We start from the raw sequence: 15,328 nt of genomic DNA, 5'->3' as shown, positions 1-15,328 counted from the left end.
ATATGGACAAATCCATTTCCATTCAGCACTTTCAGCAGACGGAACTGATTAGGATTGCAAATTGTAGTGCATGTTGTCCTGTGGTGTACTAGTCAATTTCACATTGCTATCTGTGGTACAAGGAGTACATTATTGCACAGGTAGTATCACAAGCCTAGTCTTCCCTGGCTATAGTTGCTTATGTTCTGGGAGACACCAAGGGCCTGATTTTTGTTCTGTTTTTTTGTTTTAAAAGCTTCAGCCCATCCCCATTACTGCAACTGAAAGGGTGAAATACAAATAACATCCATCAATCAGTTACAAAGGTTTCAGAGTAGCAGCCTTGTTAGTCTGTATTCGCAAAAAGAAAAGGAGTACTTGTGGCACCTTAGAGACTAACCAATTTATTTGAGCATGAGCTTTCGTGAGCTACAGCTCACTTCATCGGATGCATGCAGTGGAAAATACAGTGGGGAGATTTATATACACAGAGAACATGAAACAGTGATCACTCTCGTTACAGTGTGAATGGTAACACCCATTGTTTCATGTTCTCTATGTATATAAATCTCCCCACTGTATTTTCCACTGCATTCATCCGATGAAGTGAGCTGTAGCTCACGAAAGCTTATGCTCAAATAAATTGGTTAGTCTCTAAGGTGCCACAAGTACTCCTTTTCTTTTCGGTTACAAAGGTTATTCTTCACTTTCTATCCTAAATGGTTGTGGATGATTTGTCTTTTTCTTTCTTTTGTGATTCCAAGCTGTTGAAGTGCTCTAGGATGTCATCTGCACGTTTCCTTTCCTATGCTTAAGTCAGACGCTTAATGTTATTTACACAAACTTTTTGTAGTTTTATAGTCTTTAATCATTTTAACATTTTATCTGCTGTACTTACTTCATTGAACAGCAATAATGGAGGGAAGATAGAGCAATAAAGAAAAACACCAGTGGGAAGTAGAATGAAAACTGATTGATGAGACTTAATGTAGCTAAGCACCAGATGTTAACCACTGTTAAGTGATTGTCAAATAATTTTCTACTGAAGGTGCCTCTCCCCTGAGTCTCCTACGCCAAGCAATCTGAATGTATGTATAGTGCAAGTCAATGCAAATCGAAAGCCAAACATTTGCCCACAGACTTATCAGGGGCTCTTTCATGAGATAAAGCTGTTATGAATGTCAGATTGATCTGATATTTTAGTGTGTTTGACTTGAACCTCGGTAGCCTTTTTAATAGGGAAAAAACAGCTGTAAGTGGTTTTGAGATTTCAGTTACATTTGCACCCTGGAGGGACAAAGTGGTGACTCAGTGCTGATGAATTTATGACTAGGTTATCTGACAGGAAGATGGGATTAATAAAATTTAGTGTAAAACATGCTTACTAATTGCATAAAGCATAGAGTTTATTTTACCTGACTTGGACTCCTCAATTTTTCTTTTAGGAGTTTCATCTTGGTGGTCTCAGCCCAGGGGATTCTTACTATTTATATGAAGGTTAGTTTATTGTTGTTCTCCCAGAAATCTAGATTAGAAATTAAATCATTACTGACATTAACAAAGCCATATGAGTAATCCGCATGGCAGGAAAACCATTACTTTAGATGTTCATTGTTTCCGAAGCTGTAAAGGTTATTTTCTCGGAACAGTCTTAAGAATGATTTAGGATATAAAAGGAAAAGTTAAATCTCTGTCTAGGGACACTAGTATGTTTAAATTCCCAGATTAAAACATGGTTCAGCGGTGGGTTGCCTTGTCCATTTTAAAACACACTAGAGATTGGTTTATTTAGCTGGAATCCACTGGAGATTATTCTTGAAATTTATTAAATGTGATCTGTATTCCTCTGGATTATTTTATTCTCTTTTGGAATTAAAGATTTACAATAAAATATTATGGGAAATATGAAAACTTTTAAAATGTGCAGCAAAATGTAACATTTTCATGAATTGAAAAGTCTCCATATTAAATAATAATGTACGTTTATCTAGCGCATTAGAAACTTTCATGTGCATATCCCAATACAGAACACTGTCTTATGTAACAGTTAAATTTGCACAAGTACACCCACCATCAACCTAGGTGTTTAAACATATTAGGCAATTCATAATTAACTTTATGTCCAAGACAGCAGTCAACCAACAAAATGTTGTAGAAAACACAGCTTTCATTCAGCCCAGTCCTGCATATGTGCATCGTTCATCCCACTCGTATGCAAACATACTACAAAAACAACCTTAAGTCTGTCCCTGAGGCAGTGTCAGCTTAAAACCTTGAGACATTTATTATTTATAATTATTACTATAGTAGAAACCAAGGTTGGGTCCTCATTGTCCCATATTATGTGTCCCAATGTCCCTCATTATGTACCATATATACTCATCATCATAAGAGACAGTCTCTGGCCCAAGGAGCTTTCTCTTAGACAAGACAGATTCTTCTTTTCTCGCACCATTTATCCCATTTTACAGATAGAGAACTGAAGCAAAGAGAGATTAAATGACATACCTAAGACCATATGGGATGTCTCTGGCAGCTCTGAGATTGAAGCTGGTTTCCAGGTCAATACCGTCTTTCCTTTGCTCCTCTGTTATCTTTATAAAAGCTAGTGGCTGGGATCTGAGTTCTCGTTGCATCCAAAAGATACTGCTTCCAGTAGTGTCACCCACCTCTGAATTACTTGCATCGCTTTCTTCAGCAACATTCTGTTTGTCCTTCAGTCACATACCAGGCCTGGCCTGCCACTGCTTCCGAGATTTGAGGAGTTCGCAACCTGAGCTGGTATGATAAGCATAGCTGGGTCATCTGCACATAGAGACCTCTGAGTTTCTATGCTATTGGCTTTATAGTCCTAAAAGTAGAAAAATTTTCGAAGGAAAAAAATGTTCACCCAAAATATTTGAAAATGCTTGTGAGTTGGGGTCTGGTAGCTGAAGAAATACATAAAAAATGGCCAATTTGGGTTGTCTCAGTTATTTTCTCAAGAGAATTCATCTCCAACACTGTAGCATGAAGAGGAAAGGGAAAAAAATCCACTGGACCATGAAAAGAGATAAGACAGGGCACTACGATGGATGATACTGTGTTCTTGTTTGTTTGTTTCTTAATTGAGCTAGGGAGAAAAAGAAGCCTGATATGGGCCATAACCTTTTATGCATGAGGTTATTCTCTCCATGATCTGTATCTAGATCAGTTGGAAGCATGATGCTGCCTCTACTCTATTTTCCAGTATTCTAGTTGCCATGCAGGAAGTCACCAAAGTGCACGTACAGGAAAGTTTAAGCATGCTGTGTGTGTATAGCCAGGAGCAACCATCCTTTGCAAAACATGCTACGTCGCAATTGCTGCCTGATAGCCCTTCCAAATCATACTTTCTTTCTGTAATTCTGTAACTTCTCCCACCAGGCTTGAATTAACCTTTTGTGGGCCCAGTGCCAAACATATTTGTGGGCCCCCATGGGGGCAAAGGAGCATGGCGTTGGGAGGTCGGTCCCCAGAGCAAGGGGCCAGCCAGGGGCAATGGGGCATAGCATGGTGGGGCTGGACCGGCTCCACCCAGCCCCGTGCAAGGGCACTGTATACAAACTGGCCAGAGCCTGTTCCAGCTTTTTTGCCACCGCAAGCGGCGAAGGAAAAAACCCAAACCCAAGCCTGGTTGAGCTGCTACTGAAGAGGAAGAGAGGGACTGCAGGGCCCGCCGCCGAATTGCTGCCGAAGACCCGGACATGCCGCCCCGATGACGGAAGGAGTGCCGCCCCTTTCTATTGCCCGCCCCAGGCACCTGCTTCCTTTGCTGGTGCCTGGATCCGGCCCTGAAACCGGCAGTTGCCAGAAGCACAGTGGCCCGCCCAGCCCTGTGCTGCTAGCATGCCCCTTCCCCTCGGGGGTGGGCCCATGCCATGCCACACGGCCCCCGACTCCCTATGTCCAGCGTCCCCCGGAACTGCTATGCCCAGCAACCCCACACACAGACCCTCCACCACAAATGCACAGTGGCGTGCATACCACCAGCCCTGCCCAGCACCCACCCACACAGCTGCACCACTACTGCCCAGTGCACTTCCCCACAGCCCACCACCAGAACTACACAGCACCCCACTCAGACCCCCCTCTGGCCAGCATCCCAACACACAGACCACCCCCCAAGAAACCTCCCACTGGCCATCAGGCCCCCACACATCTCCAGAGACCCGCTCCCTCACACCCTGCCCCCTGGCCACACTCACCGGCCCTGCCGGAAGGTGATGGTGTCTGCCAGGCTGAGCTGGCAGCGTAGCCGGAGCCGCTCCAGTGCCAGGGCGGGGAATCACTCCGGCCTCTTGGGAGTGGCACGATTAGCCAGGCCAGGATATGCCCCCGCCCTGGCCGGACTCCCTCAGGACCCACTTGCCTGGAGATAGGGTGAGTTTGGTCAAAACAGTTCCCTTTTTAAACTCTGTCCCGACCATCCTGACTTTTTTGACAAAAACGGGCATTTATCCCATTTGCTCTTGCCAGCTGATCAGTTGGCAAAAGCAAATGAACAAATGATCAGTTTACCAAAAAAGTCCGGCGTGACCCCCTAGCGGGGCGTGGAAAAACGTGTGTATGTGGGGGTTACGACGCGAGATGTCAGGCTGCAGGGCTTGGGGGCTTAGTCCCAATCCCAGCCAGAATGGAGCTTGTGGGGGTTAGGGGCTAGCCCCAGCCCCTGCAGCGGTGTGAGGCACTGGTGTGAGGGAAGGGTCAGCTTCTGTCCTGGCAGCGGCATGCGGCACTTGGGGAGGGGGGTCAGCCCCTGGCTGCGGTGTGGGGAGCTGTGGGGGAGGGGTCAGCTCTAGTGGCAGATTTAGAGTTAGTTGGGCCCTGTCATAAATATAAAGGGAAGGGTAAACACCTTTAAATCCCTCCTGGTCAGAGGAAAAGCCCTTTCACCTGTAAAGGGTTAAGAAGCTAGGATAACCTCGCTGGTACCTGACCAAAATGACCAATGAGAAGACAAGATACTTTCAAAGCTGGAGGGAGGTGGGGGAGAAACAAAGTTTGTCTCTGTCTGTGTGATGCTTTTGCCGGGAACAGAACAGGAATGGAGTCTTAGAACTTAGTAAGTAATCTAGGCAAACTGGACAGTCACTACGTAAAAGAATAAATGGACACAAATCAGATGTCAAGAATTATAACATTAATAAACCAGTTGGAGAACACTTCAATCTCTCTGGTCACGGGATTACAGACATGAAAGTTGCGATATTACAACAGAAAAACTTCAAAACCAGACTCCAGCGAGAGACTGCTGAATTGGAATTCATTTGCAAATTGGATACAGTTAATTTAGGCTTGAATAGAGATTGGGAGTGGTTAAGTCATTATGCAAGATAACCTATTTCCCCTTGTTTTTTCCTACACACAGCCCCTCTCCCCCCGTTCCTCAGATGTTCTTGTTAAACCCTGGATTTGTGCTGGAAATAGCCCAACTTCATGATCACTTGAGATAAGCTATTACCAGCAGGAGAGTGGGGTGGGAGGAGGTATTGTTTCATGGTCTCTGTGTATATAATGTCTTCTGCAGTTTCCACAGTATGCATCCGATGAAGTGAGCTGTAGCTCACGAAAGCTCATGCTCAAATAAATTGGTTAGTCTCTAAGGTGCCACAAGTACTCCTTTTCTTTTCACCTTGATTATCATACACATTGTAAGGAGAGTGGTCACTTTAGATGAGCTATTACCAGCAGGAGAGTGGGGTGGGGGGAGAGAAAACCTTTTGAAGTGATAAGCACCCATTTTTTCATGGTCTGTGTGTATAAAACATCCTCACTGCATTTTCCACTTTATGCATCCGATGAAGTGAGCTGTAGCTCACGAAAACTTATGCTCAAATAAATTGGTTAGTCTCTAAGGTGCCACAAGTACTCCTTTTGTTTTTGCGAATACAGACTAACATGGCTGCTACTCTGAAACCTAGTTAGATATGTGTTTGATTCTGTTTTGTTTAAATGGCTGATAAAATAGCTGTGCTGAATGGAAAGTATATTCCTGTTTTTGTGTCTTTTTGTAACTTAAGGTTTTGCCTAGAGGGATTCTCTATGTTTTGAATCTGATTACCCTGTAAGGTATTTACCATCCTGATTCTACAGAGGTGATTCTTTTACTTTTTCTTCCATTAAAATTCTTATTTTAAGAACCTGATTGATTTTTCATTGTTCAAGGGTTTGGGTCTGTGTTCACCTATGCAAATTGGTGAGGATTTTTATCAAGCCTTCCCCAGGAAAGTGGGGTGTAGGGTTTGGGAGGATTTTGGGGGGAAAGACATTTCCAAGCTGGCACTTTCCCTGTTGTATATTCGTTAGACGCTTGGTGGTGGCAGCAAAAAAGTCCAAGGGCAAAAGGTAAAATAGTTTGTACCTTGGGGAAGTTTAACCTAAGCTGGTAAAAATAAGCTTAGGGAGTTTTCACGCAGGTCCCCACATCTGTACCCTAGAGTTCAGAGTGGGGAAGGAACCTTGACAGGCCCTGTGCTCAGCTTCATTTTTGGGGCCCCTCCTTGGGACCCAGCCAAGAAAAAGAACATTCTCTCATCTCCCCCTACCCCTGTTTTTCATTCTTTTTTCTTCATCCTCCTCCTATAAGTAATAGCAAGTAAACGAAAATAAAGTGAGATAGCTTGATTGTTCTTGTATTCTAACTTATTTTTCCACAGACCACTTGAAAATCGCTGTGGGTCTCGGTGGACCACTTAATGATCTTTCCAATTATTGTTTGTACCATTAGCTAACTATTGTAAAGCGCTTTGGATAAAAGCGCTTTATTAAAAAAATGTTAAAAAATGGGGTGTGGGGTCTGGCCAGGACTTAGGGTGTGGGACGGGGCTCAGGGCTGGGGGTGCAGGGTCTGGGAGGGAGTTAGGGTGCAGGAGCAGGCTGGGGGTTGGGGTGCAGGGTCTGGCCGGGAGTTAGAGTGAAGAAGGGGGCTCAGGGTTGGGGTGTGGCATGCTTACCTGAAGCAGCTCCTGTTTGGTGCGAGGGGTGCAGGAGCTCCTGTTTGGTGCTCAGGGTGGGGGTGGGGATGTGAGAGGGTGCAGGAGTCAGGGCATGGGGTGTGGGGGGACTGGGTATGTTGGGGGTTCAGGAGTGAGGGGTGGGGTCGTGGGGGTGTGTGAGGGGGGTGCAGGAGTGAGGGGTGGGGTCATGGAGGTATGTGAAGGGGGTGCAGGAGTCAGGGCAGGGGTCTGGGGGTGTGGGCTGGGGTCATGAGGATGCTCCCAATCCCCTGTCCTGCGTAGCTCATGGCAGGGGGCTGGAGGGGGTATGTGTAGGAGGAGTGCGAGGGTCCTGCCTTTGCTCCACCCCCTTCCCCAAGGCCCCACCCTCGCCTCTTCTCCACCTCCTCCCCCGAATGCGGTGCAGCCCCGCTCCTCTCCCTCCCTGTTTGGCGGCGGGGGAAGCGCTGAGAGAGGGAGGGGCGGGTACGTGGCACCCTGGGGGGAAGAGGCGGGGGAGGGGGGAGCTTGGCTGCTGGTGGGTGTGGGCGGAGCCTGCCCTGCAGCAGGAGCCCCAGGAACCAAGCTTCTGCCCCCTCAGGAGAGAGTGGGGGGCGGAGAAGAGCTGGCGGGGCCTTGGACTGCAGCCCAAGCAGAGTGGGCCGGGGCCCCTTTGGAGCTTGGACCTGGCGTCATAGCACCATTGTAAACCCAGTACTGTGTCCAGCCCAGCTTACTGAAACACACCGACCTGGGACAGATGAGAGGGAATGTGGTGGGAAGGAAGTGGGTTAGAAATTGCAATCTCCTTGTATGAACATGAATTAATTTTTATGGGGTGGAGGAGAGGATAAAGAGAGGGGTTTTCCCTCACTAACCAGTTCCTATGTGAGGGCTGCATGTCACACATTGCAGCTGGATTAGTGATACTAACAGACTTAATGGAAGGATTTGGCATGAAGGTGTTTCATTTTGTGCTCTCCAGTTAGACAGATGGTTTTCGGTTGGAAATGAGGGTTGAAAATTCCCCACAGTTGTTTCAGGGAGACTTGGCCACATCCACCTGCACTAATTATATTAACAGTCCTTTGTAATTAGCTGAGTGCTGGAGCCAGAGGCGCAAAGTCGCATCTCCACTGGCTCTGTTTTACTGTTGGATTCCATCGCTGATTGCTCCTCCACAGCTGGAGGAGACAGATTCTTTGGGCTGGAATTAAACAGTCATGGGTGGGCAGCAGCTCCTCCTGGTCTCTCTTATATTCTTGTGATCTGTGAGATGGTTGTGATTTTGTTCTTTTACAGTCTGTTCAGTGGAGGGGGAGGAGGAAAGAGGACAGTGCATGTCTTTTCTAATTGGCAATATCCTATTTCAGTGAAGGCTCTGCTTGGAGAGGGCACTAGTCCTGTCTGGGTGGCGGGTTCCACCCCGAAAATGTAGCCAGTTGGCCCAGATATCCATGGTGCTCGGGTAGAAAAGCCACACACAACACTTTTACACCAACCAGTCTTTGGACTGACCAGAATTTAGTTTATGGTACATTCCTCTTTTAGCACCTGCTCTTCAAATACAGCACTGCTGCAATGCCTGATTCATTGGCTCATGGTACGGCATGATGCTAACATGGGCAGGAGGGTGATGTTTTTCTAGCAACTGTACCCATTAACTTTCTCTGTAGTGTGTTTTTAATGGTTTATGATAATGTTCTGAATTTCCATAGCACCTTTCATCCTAGAATCCCAAACAAACTCTAACTACAAACTCTAACTAAACCATTTCTGTGAGGTAGATAGACAATATTAGCTCCATTTTACAGAGGGGTGAATTAAGGCACTGAGCAGTTAAATGACTTGCACAGGGTAGTGTTAAAATTAAAAGCTAGAACTCTTGCCTCGCAGTTCTGTGCCTTAATTCTTAGACATGGAGGGTTAGATGTTCAACTGGTGTAATTTGGTGTAGCTCTACTGACCTACTGTAGACTTAGATTCACTTACACCAGCTAAGGATCTGGCCCATGGAATACACCACATGTAACCTGTCACTCTGGTTTGTGTTCAGCGTGTGACGTCAGCGTGATGTTGCAGTGAAATGCAACCCGTGTCAAGCATGCCTTGTCAAAGCAGGTAATTCTACATTGCTTTCTGAGGATATGTCTACATTGCAGCAGGAAGCGAAATGTCCAGCTCGGTAGACGTACACGTGCTAGCTTTGACTGATCTTGCAGCCATGGTGGCATGGGCAGTGTCATGGGCTAGCTGCCTGAATATAATCCCGTTCAAGACCCTAGGTACATGCGGCCACGTGTGCTGCTTTGGCGCTGCTGTTATTTTTCCAATGCCGTACCCTTAGGCAGATAGGCAAGCAAGCATGCAGAACTAGTGGGGAGGAGCTGTGCAGAAGAGCACTACTACACAGTGCTTTATGAACACAAGTTTGTAAAGAGACCAACATTTTAAAAGAAAAACAAATATTTATCATTTAGCCTACAGGAAAAAGGCAAGTTGTCTGCAAGTACCAGAAGTGCAAAGAAATCTCTGCTTACTGCACCCAACTAGACCTTTCAGAAACAACAATAAAATCATTCCTGGGTGTCGTGTGTCATCCGTCGTCCCCCCCCCCCCTCCTCGGCTTTGTGTCAAGTGGATGGCATTCCAGCAGGGATCAATCTGAGTCATAGCACTTTTCCTTTCTCCATGCCTCCTGGGGATGTGGTAGGGAACTGATACTGCTTACCAAACTTTAAAAAGAAGCAGGAAAACCTACATTTCTCTTTAGCCTTATGTTAGGGGTATGTGACTTCAACTTGTGATTTTGTATGACATTGTTAAAACTCTGAGGCAACAGGTGATTTGGTGATCTGAAGTCTGATGTCACATCTGTCATTTAGATGCTAAGTGAAAATTAATTTGGTAGTGGCAGTTGAAGGGGAGATTTTCGAAGAGACAAAGGTCAGTTGTGTCAAGAAGGGAATAATGATACTGACCTCCTTTGTAAAGCACTTTGAGCTCCACGGATAAAAAGCCCTAAATAAGAGCTAGATGGTATTATCATTATTTTTTATTATTTTATTATTGTTAGTGGGAGATATTTATATTGGGTGGTGTTCAAAAGGCCAAAGTGTGATTGTGGCCCCAGTTAAAGTGGCTCAAAATTTTTTGACTGAAACTTTTTTTGGCAGAAAGTACAGATTCAGTGATATGGGAACATTTCAAGAATTTTTCTGTTTACAGAATTGTTTCCATTGTGGAAAAATATAATTCCAAAAAAATTTAAATGTTTTTGTTTTGAAATTTCCTCTTAATTTTATCTAAAAAATTTGTTAAATGTTTAAAAATGCTCAAAATCTAATGAAAACATAATTTGTTTTCAGGTCGAACAAAATACTGTGAACCAAAACAATTTTTTTTTTAAATTTTGGGAATTGCCAGCAAACGAAAACATCTGTTGTTTGCACAGCTGTCACACTAATGTGTTGGGTACTGTACAAACATAGAAAAAAGAGACTGTCCCTTTCCCTGAAAGCTTTAGGTTCCCAATCCCCATTGAAAGTCAGTGGGAGCAGGGTGCCTAATTTCCATGTATTCCTTCAAATATCTCCTCCTTAAACCCTAATAAGCATTTGTTCATATCATCAAACCACATCACTGGCAGTTTTTGCAGACTTCAAGAAGGAGTAACAGACCTGTGTAGGGAATCCTTGCATGCTACCTGTCTGCATTGTACCTGGTGTAAGCCATCTCCACACTGAAAAGAGAAATTTAAACAAAAAGAAAAGAAAATCAGTATCCAATGTGCTCAGTATTCAAAACAACAAGGGAAAGGATCTGTATATTGTGTTTAAAGGAGATGTAACTTTGCCGAATGGCTGCAGCAAGTTGTGAATTCTGTATGAAAGGGGAAAATTGCAGAGAGAATACAAAGAGCAGTGCTATTTGCTGTGTTGTGTGTACACAGCTACACAATATTCATCAGGGACCCAGGGAGGGAAGCATATCATATCCAGAATTGCCAAGGCTTGCCCTTCCCCTCTGACACCAGACCTTAAAAAATTATTAAAAAAAAAAGTTTTGTCTTTTATAATGGCATTTGAAGCCAGTTTTCCAGAGAAAATGGGGCAATAAACACTAGGCTATTACTCACTTAGCCTTCATTTGATTCAATTTTAAATTCCACATACCAAATTTAAGCAGATGAATTAATAATGAAATAGAACTAGGGTATTCACAGTTCCATCATTTGTAGCTAAGAGAACCTTTAGGTTGTGGTGAAGAAGAACACAGTTAAAATAGTTCACTTCTGTCCTTAGCTCTTTCATTGTTTCAAGGCACGGGTTTAGTAAAGTTAGAAAGAAGCTATGACATTCCAGGGTGCAATCCAGACCAGTGAGGGTTTGTCACCACTGCCCTGCAACCGTGGGTACCTCACAATGCCTTGTTGCAGTAGTTCCCACCTGGGCCACTCACAGATAGCATGCAGGTCACACCCTAAGTGTCTGTGTATAACTGGAGCCCCCAGTACTCTCCAGTCACACTCTGGCTTCCACCAACCTGGGTTATCAGATGCAGGATGACCCCAACACACTCCCAGTCCTGGATTTCCCTCCTCCCCAAAATGTGTGTTATGTACTGCATTGTTCAGCCCTCTCCTGGACATTCAGATAACAAAGGTCCTTTGTTTCTGTAAGGGAACAATATACAACAACTTGCTCCTTTTAAATGGAGTTACCACACAGCCCAGTTTAACCACAAGGCTGGATTAGTTTTGATTAAAGAATAAAACAAGTTTATTAAACAAAAGAAAATAGGATTTTAAGTGAGTACAGGCTTGCTTGACCTGTTTTACCCAATTGGGGTTACGTGAGTTTGAACATGTGCCTTTAATATATATATATATATATATAGGGAGGATTTCATAACTTTACACACAATATTGCTACATAGATTTTACCATGATATTATTGACCAGTGAGTTATTAGTTTTCAAATGATACCTCAAAGGCATATTTTGTACAAAGATCATTACAGTAGTGTGTATGGTGTGAATACAGGAGTGCATTCGGTCACAGACTCCTCAACCTTTTATTATATGTATCTATTCTATCTACATCCACCAACTTCTCCCGTCTGTATCATTTCTAGAGCACCCATCATCATAATATCTAAGCACCCAATGCAGTACTCAAGATTAAGATGATGCTGTTCATAGTGGATTCTGCTCTTCCAAGGCTCCCAAGTTCTCAGGAGCTTGCTTGTTGTGAGGCCAGCTTGCTAAACAGGTGAATGTTCCAACCTGGTCTGAAGACCGTAAGTCTAGAGGTCGTTCCAAAGTCAAGGGCCCTCAGCTGAGAACACATTATCTACAGCTCTCATGAGCATTGTCAAGGGCACCATTAGCTGCATTGTTCCAGAGGAGCACAGCTTTCTCAGAGAGTCGTGAATGGAGAGGCAGCCTCTGATGTAGCTGGGTCTCTCCCCTATTGAACATTTGGTCAAGGGAAGTGAACTGGAAGCTAGTGGAAGATGAAGAGCATTGGTGTGATGTGGTCTGCTGACAAAGTGTGCTGCTTCACTCTGCCCGTGCAGGAATCTATATCACCTCTACCTTCCGTCCCAGACACACTGAATTGCAATACTTTGATCTGGAGGTGACTAATATATGGCTCGCTGTGGCTAGATTCGTGTCCGAGAAGAAAGGGCACAGTCGCCTGGCAAACTGAAGGTGGAAGCAGACATTTCTTCTGCTGTTTCCTAGGTGTCTTGGGCCCAAGGGGAATCCAGTGGGACTTCATATATTTGTGCAAAATACTGTGTATACTGTGGCATAGGTATGTATATGTACCTAAGGTGCAGCCAGGGACCTAGAGCCCTAAAACGGGGCCTTTGGACACCCTCTTGGACCTTCTGTGTACAAGAGTGACTGACAAACTAATGGTTCTAGCCAGGTGTAGCCCAAGTCTGCTCCTTCCACTAAGTGGCTCTATGAAAGTTTGGGGCTCTGTTTGCCTGTGGTCCAGCATAGAGCAATAAGTGAAAGAAGGAGGCACAAGGAACCTTCCCTCCCTTTCCCTTCCCCAAATCCCCTCTCTAGCCCAGTACAGAGGCTAGACAATCCCACACTTTGTACCTGGGGAGCAGAAGAACTTTGCCACAATAGAACTGACAGGAGCACTGGGCTCCCCAGTGGGTGTGGAAAGGACCTTCCCTCCCTCCCCTTCTGAACTGATCAGCAGAACATGCCTGCACAAGGGAGATGTATGATGCACCTGGTTGAAGTCCATGCTTCCTAGCCCAGTACCTGGAGGGGGAGGGGCTGCTGGTGGGACAGCATGTCTCTGTATAGAGTCATAACCCAGCCTTTCTTGGGCTTTGTTTTCTTTTCTGGTGAATTGCATCAAAACAAATGTCTGTCTCTCTCTTAAAATCAGGTGCAGCATTAGGGCTCCAATGTGACTCTTGGCTTTGCAAAGTGTGGGCACACCCCTGGTGTCACATACTACTACTGAGTACATTTAACAGGCTGCCCATCAATGCTGAGGTTATAAAAACTAGCCGAGACTGAAAAGATCTACAGTGCGCTTCACCTCCACAAATCACTGAGCTTTCTTCCATGCTGCTCCCATGCACGGAACACCTTTCCGGAGCTGGCTGATGAGGCCAGTACCCTCTGTGCATTCGGAACCCTCCCAAAGGTCCACGTCCGCCATGCAAGAAACTAGCTCAATGATTAGGGCTGGGGATATTGGGGGATAATGTGTTTAATATGTATTAATTATATAATGTGTATGTACATAATGTGTTATAGATATAGATATATAATCTTACCATATCTAAAGACATTAAACTTTAAAACCACCCTCTCTCCCCAACACATTGTAATAAAAAACTTAATGGGGTCAGTTATGAACTTCATATCTTCACTTTATATATCTTTAATATTGTGTGATGGTAGCAGCTGAAGGCCCCAGACCCAGACCCATTCTGCTAGCCTATGAACAAACGTACTGCACCTTGCACACTTTGTGTGTTGGCTTCATTGTAAGCTCTTTGAGGCAGGACCCACACCTTCTTTTATATTTGGAAAGTATCTAGCACATTGATGAGTGATACCAGAAACAACGAATTGCCATCAAACAGGCTGACTAGCCAATGATGATGCTCTTGCCTTGCAAGACCTAGCAGTGCTCGGGAACCTCTCCTCCTAAGAGATCCCAAAGGGTTTTCCATCATGCCTCAGGGTGAGGTAGGCACTAGCATGTCTATGATTCTATGATTAAACTCAGAGCTAGCTGTTAAAGATAAAAGAAATCAGTAGGTTAAAATCCTTACACCTCCAGTTGATAAACTGATGCCCTGTTGGTTACTAAAACAAATCTCTAACACTTTCCATTTCTCCAGTGACCTATTATTGTCTACTGCTGCCTTGGGATAATATGATTAATATTATTTATTATGTGTATTACAACAGCACGTAGCAGCTCTGCTAAAGATTTGGGCCTAATTATGCTGGGCACTGTAAAAAAACACACATTAATTATTTAGATTTAAATCTAAATAATTAATAAAAGACTCCTATCCAAGGTTCTAACACAATATGAGTAAAACATTAAAATCCCAGAAGCATTTAAAGTAATGGTTTCAACCAGACACTAACAAAAACTCCCTTCCACCCTTTTATCGGTATGGGCATGCAAACCCTCGGTCATCTCCAAAAAAAACCCCTATCCAACAGAGGTCTTAACACATGTTAAGAGAAAATCTCTGCCCTGAAGGTTCTAGAGTGTAAGGCCCCACTCTTGCTGAGACTTCCATGCTTGTGGAATTTTACACATGTTGAGTGGTGCATAAAGTTAGGCACGTAAGTAAGTCTTTGTAGGATCAGACAAGACAAAAGGTTGGAGGAAGGAAGTAACGTTTCCCCCTTTGCTTTGCCTGTTTTTAAACAGATGGGTTCCTGAGGCACCAAAAGATTAAGGGACTTGCCCAAGGTCCCAGAGAAAGTCTGGCAGAGCTTGGAATTGAACCTGGATCTCCTGAGTCCTTGGCAGTCAGTGCTTTAACCACAAAACCATGTTTCCTTCCAAGATTTTTTTTTTGTCTTTACCTCCCTGTTTAATTACCCTTTGTGCTCCTTTTCTTTTTATTCATTTTTTTTAAGAGTGAAATGTTAGTAGTAGAATAAGAAATCTCCAACATAGTGAATGCACAGAGGAATCCAAACTGCAATACATTTGCTTAGGCTGATTTGTTTGTTTTTGGGGTGTTTGTTTTGTTTTGTTTTCAGTCAGCAAGGAGATCTGCTGTAATTCTGGTTGTAGAAAGGAATCTCTGATGTTGCAAGATCTCACAAATGTTTGCTTTATAGGAGAAAAGAAAATTTGCAATTAGCCTAATTTGGG

At 44.3% G+C, this 15,328-nt stretch overlaps 1 protein-coding gene across 9 annotated transcripts in view; it reads left to right on the top strand.

Annotated features, from left to right (window-relative positions):
* SEMA5B (semaphorin 5B) overlaps positions 1–15,328 on the top strand; it is a 363,514-nt gene that overhangs the window by 151,692 nt on the left and 196,494 nt on the right. Inside the window, exon 3 of one of the 9 annotated variants that reach the window (XM_073305097.2) lies at positions 1,425–1,476. The exons of the other annotated variants lie outside the window; for them this stretch is intronic. The gene's annotated coding sequence lies outside the window, so the exon portion shown is untranslated. The remainder of the gene's footprint in view (positions 1–1,424; positions 1,477–15,328) is intronic. 9 annotated transcript variants of the gene reach the window in all.

The sequence above is a fragment of the Lepidochelys kempii genome, chromosome 11 (assembly GCF_965140285.1).
Source record: "Lepidochelys kempii isolate rLepKem1 chromosome 11, rLepKem1.hap1, whole genome shotgun sequence".
Taxonomy (NCBI): domain Eukaryota; kingdom Metazoa; phylum Chordata; order Testudines; family Cheloniidae; genus Lepidochelys; species Lepidochelys kempii.
This window is presented reverse-complemented; position numbering and strand designations above follow the sequence as displayed.